General features: G+C 39.1%; 1 protein-coding gene across 1 annotated transcript in view; it reads right to left on the bottom strand.

Annotated features, from left to right (window-relative positions):
* Positions 1 to 5,416, bottom strand: part of CDKAL1 (CDK5 regulatory subunit associated protein 1 like 1) — a 1,058,601-nt gene that overhangs the window by 813,726 nt on the left and 239,459 nt on the right. The gene's annotated exons all lie outside the window — the stretch shown is intronic.

The following is a 5,416-nucleotide window of genomic DNA, read 5'->3' as shown; positions in this document are numbered from 1 at the left end:
GGCTGGCGGTTCAAACCCACCAGCCACTCCTCGGAAGGAAGGTTGGGCAATCCTACTTCTGTAGTGATACTGCCTCGAAAACCCAAGGAGGGGTCGCTATGAGTCGGGGCCGACTCGATGGCACATAACAATAACAACAACAACAAAGTTAATATAATCTCTTTGAAGAATAAGGATCATTGTGCACATTAGCTGTAATAGCTACAGATGTTGTTGTGTACTGATAAGTCAATTCCAACTCATAGCGACCCTATAGATAATGGGGCTTAAGCCTGAACGGGTACTGAATCCAATATTTATCCTGATTAAGTAGTCCCTCACATAATGATGGCTGGGTTTTGTCCTCTTATCATAAAAGTGCATGAACGGTATGCTGTTGCATGGCTAATTCCTGTGTGACCCTTACTCATTCTTTAGGTGAAAACTTAGACTTCCCTCTGGTCTTTCTGACCACTACAACTTTAGGACTTATGTTATTCTCTTGTAGGTCCTTATACACTTCCCCATCATATTCTGTTATCACTATATCTGGGTATGTGCATTAGATTGTAAACAGCATGGTGTGCTCACTACTGCTTTCTAACTCAGATTCCTCCTGCCAACCCACCCTTTTCTTATTGCTAGCAGAGACCTGATTGGTTTGTTTTTCTCCCATGAAGCACTGTGCTCAGGAAAGAGCTTTCCCCATCCCAGGAGAATAAAAAATCAGTAAAGATGCCCTCATTCTACTTGCAACCGAGTAGCTTTTAAGTCTAAGTTTGGAATCCAATTCTAGCCAATGGTATATACACAGTGGAGCTTCTGGGAATGCTTTGAACTACTAAAAAGAGACATGTGGGAGAAATTCCTTCCTCACTGGCTGTCATCATGATTGTATTTGACACCTGAAACTATTGCTAGTGCAGTAATAATGCCATGATAGTAGGAGATACCAAGAACAAGCTAAGAATAGTAGAACCAAAAGGTGGAAAGTCTCAGTGTCATAGAAGATGGAATTAATCAACCAAGAACTTCCCAGTCACCAAATTTCTTGTTAAGTAACATGATAACCCTTATGGGTTAAGCTACTTTCGGTTGAATCTTCTGCTACTTACTGCCAAAGGTATGCAAACTGGTACAGCTTTCTTTCATCAAAATGAATTAATGCAAGTGGTACAACCAAAATCATTCTCAAATTTGTTTGATCATTCCACTAGGTTACCAGGCTTTCTTCTTAACTACCTGACCTAGGATTGTAATCTCTCCTTGGGTTCCCGAGGCGGTATCACTATGGAAGTAGATTGCCCAATAGTCCTCCCAAGGAGTGGCTGGTAGGTTTGAACCACCAGTCTTCTGGTTAGCAGTCAAATGCCTTAGGCACTACACCACCAAAGCTCCCAATCCAGTCTTATATCTCTAAACCCAAACCTCATTTTATCGTATTACAGGTAATCTACAAAATCTATTGCTTTTCCTTTTATTTATTAATTTAATGGCTTGACACCATACAAATGCTCACCAATAGAAGATCATCTTTGACTAATGAAGTATCAAAAGTATTGGGAAAATGTAATGTACTTATACCAACAAAATGCTTGCCCTCCTAATGAATTAGTATGTATCTTTCAAAACAGGAATATTCTCTGCCACAATTAGTGCATGCCCTGAGGACAGAACACATATCTGTCTCACAACTTTGATTCCTTCTCTGCCTGCCCCTCCTTACAAAAATAAAGTTAAATCACCTGATATTAATCCCACTAAAAAGACACAACCTCTAGAAAAAAAGAGTTATATCACTAGATTGCCAGTAAAGAAGTGATTACAACCAATGACGAGAAAAAGGTACTTTTACAAAGTTAAAAGGGAACTCTTTTACAGATAAAGAAATGAGGGCCCATAGAGATTGACTGTTTCACCAGAAATCATACAGCTGGTAAGGGTCAGAACCAGATGTAGAAATTTGGTTTCCAAGTCCTAATTCAGTGTTTTCTCTACAAAATCATAATGTTTCCAAGCTGCTTATTAAATATTTACATAGAATTCTAGGCCAAATAAAAATAATCCATTACTGTATGTTCAAGTAAATCAAAAACCTTTTAGTAAGTTAAGGTGACAGATGCACACTGCCTTATATATTGAATTTTTATTTTTTTAAGTAAGCCTCACTATGTCCCAGTTATCTATTCTACTTTTCTAGTCAACAATATTTCATTTTATTTAAATAATTTAAACCTACCAATTGTTATCAGTACAAACACACTGAAGGGGGGTTAGTCATAGTTCTAACTGATTTTTACGTATTTACTTTCTACTTTATAAAAACAATATAGCATGCAACAGAATAACACTTGTCACATTTTTATATTTAAATACTGTAATTTCACTGATGAAGCAATTATCGTGATAAGGTTGACTTTATCAGCATCCTCTTGGTTATAAACCTAATGAGACTCTGGGAAGTCTTAACTTGCAAGCTCAGGAAATTAACAGTCTTTAGAAATTTTATAAAGGTTAATTTCATATGGCGTTTTTAGTGGGTGTTATAGTTGATTGCAGTAAGTCCAAGTAGCTCAAATATGTAAACACTCAACTATGACCCAAAAGGTTGGTGGTTCAAATCTACCCAGAGGCACCCTGGAAGACAGATCTGGCAACATATTTCCAAAAAGTCACAGCCTTGACAATTCTATGTAGCAGCTCTACTCTGCACACATGTAGTTACCATAAGTTGGAATGACTTAAAAGCAACCAACAACACCACAACAGTTGATCCCAACATCCATTGCAGCTAAGATGATTAATCTAAGTTAATCATGGTAATAATACCTTTGTCAATGCTTAGGGAAGACTAGTCCAAACCCAACATGGACCAATGATACATTGCAATGCAGTGAATTACCTACTATGGCTCCCTAGCCACGGTCTTTGTGAGTCCAACCAGATGACAGGGTGGAACTATGTTAATGTGGCCTACCAAAGGGATTGGACAGCTTGTTAATAATTTAAATTAAAGTACATGGCACTCTTGTGGGGGTAGACCATGAAAATAAGGTATATGGAACCCTAATGTGTGGGGTTTGGTCAGTTTTTCCATCTCACTAGGCTTAAAATGAGTAATTCCAGAGGTGAAAAAGGGGAATATCACTACCATCAGAATAGAAAAGAGCAGCCAGGAATGGGGTATGTCCCTGGACCTGAGATCCCTAAGGTGGTCCTCCTTGGCATTAAGACAGCGGCAGCAGAGGTAGCAGAACTGAGAGATCAGCATGAGATGGGGCAGTGAGTTTGCCAGCCAGGAAAGAAAGCTGAGAGCCTTTGGGCAGGAGGTTTGCTGGCAGAGTGGGATGCACCTATCAGTAGAGCTATAAGAGCTTCTTAACACTTCCCCGAACAGGACAGAAGCCAAGCTGAGAGGCTGAGGACCAAAGAGAGGCATACCTAGGGCATGGCTGAGGGGAGGCTGTCCTGATCAAAGAATTGTATACCAAGCATTCCTGATCCTGAACTATAACCTGCTGCTTCCCTAATAAACACCATAATGGTTTTGTCTGTGGTTCTGTGTGGCTTCTGCAACAAATTATTGAACACAGTAGAGAAGTAGGAAGTGACATGAGAGGGGCAGTTGGTGCCAGAATTGGTAAAAGGCTGGAGGGTGGGGGCATATCTGACTTCTGCCTCATAGGAATCAGCCTCGGGCTAATGCTGCTGATGGTAATTATTTCTCCTCTTTGTGAAGTTAGAGGCAGTCAGAGGAGACTGGTTCTATGTGTTTTTGCATGCATGAAGAATGTCTTGCTCAGGTCTTCAAGGTAAGAAATGTCGGTACTTTCCCACTAGATGTAAGCAAAGAAAATATGGACCCAATTGTTGCTACTATGTCTTACAACCACACAAAAAATCAGCTGTAAGGATGAAGCCAAGAATACAAAAAGGGAGAGGAAATAAGAATGAACCTAGGTCTCATAAAAAACACAGTCTAATTAATTTACCACTCTGAGGCATTCCTGGACTTGCTGTTGTATGGCATTTAATTCCTAATAGTTTTAGACAGTTGCACTTGGGATTTCTATTACTTGAAGCAAAAAAGCATATTAACTGATAAAGCAGTATAATGAAGTATAGGAACAACAACCACTAGAAAGGGAAGTATAAGGTTTCCAGAAAAATGACTCAAAAGTACTAATTCCCTCCTTCTTATTATTGTTATGTGCCAACCAGTCAATTCCAACTCAGAGTGACCCTAGAGGACAGTGCAGAACTGCCCCGTAGAGTTTCCTAGGCTGAAATCTTCATCGCAGCAGGTTGCCGAGACTATTTTCCTATAGAGCTGCTGGTGGGTTTGAACCACCAACCTTTTGATTAGTAGCTGAGTGCTTAACTACTGCACCACAAGGGTTTCCTTTACTCTCTCATTAAATTGTTCAAATATCAGCTAAGGTTCAATTGTTTTTTCTAGCACTAAGAGACCAAGACTCTTCCTAGATATTATCTCATTTGGTATACTACCAGGAAGCTAAACCATCTCTATATCTTCATTTAAAGTTATTAGGCACCCAGCACATTTCCAGACTTTAGTGGTACAGTTGTAAAGCAAACAGAATCCCTACCCCTGAAGCTTACTTCCAAAAGGGAAAGACAGATAATTAGCAAATAAAAATTTTCCTTAGGAATTTAATGCTATAGTATGAAAATTAGGAAGCGTCCAGGCAAATTCTATTGGGACCAGAATTTGAACACTATGACCAATTAGGGGAGAAATTTAAAAAAAAAAAAAAAAAGAGGAAGACTTGGTGAACTCCTTCATTCAAGAAAAAACAAAAAACTCAGAGAAAAGAGCATGAAGAAAAAGCTGAACAATCAAGAAATCAAAGAAATCAAACCAGAATTGTAGATGCACAAAAGGGAAAGAGGCAGAAAGAATGAGAAAATGAAACTGTCCAGACACATGTACAAAAGAATAAAGAATGGAGATTGAAATAGCATGTGTTTCAACTCTAAGAAGCTCTGGTGGCACAGATGTTAAAGCATTCAGCTATTAACCAACAGGTTGACAGTTCAAACCCACAAGGCACTTTGCAGGAGAAAGATGAGGCAATCTGCTCCTGTAAACATTTACAGCTTTGGAAATCCACTGGACAATTCTAGTCTGTCTTAAAGGGTCACTATGAGTCGGATGCGACTCAATGGCAATGGCTTTGCTTTTGTTTGGTTTCAACTTTGACATGTTAGAAACATGGAGGATAGGTCAGATGGGATGTTAAATTAATTTAAAAGGTCTAGAACCCCAGATCTTCTAAAAGCTCTTGTAAATAATCTACCTCAGATCAAAAAGAAAGACCAAAGTTCCTGACCTACATCATAGAATCTCTTTAAACCACACTGACTTTCCATATGAGCTAAATCCAGTCTCACAAAGTGGTCAGTCAAGAAACAC

Source organism: Orycteropus afer, unplaced genomic scaffold (assembly GCF_000298275.1).
Source record: "Orycteropus afer afer isolate SDZICR_OR568_19922 unplaced genomic scaffold, OryAfe1.0 scaffold00012, whole genome shotgun sequence".
In the NCBI taxonomy this organism is placed as follows: domain Eukaryota; kingdom Metazoa; phylum Chordata; class Mammalia; order Tubulidentata; family Orycteropodidae; genus Orycteropus; species Orycteropus afer.
This window is presented reverse-complemented; position numbering and strand designations above follow the sequence as displayed.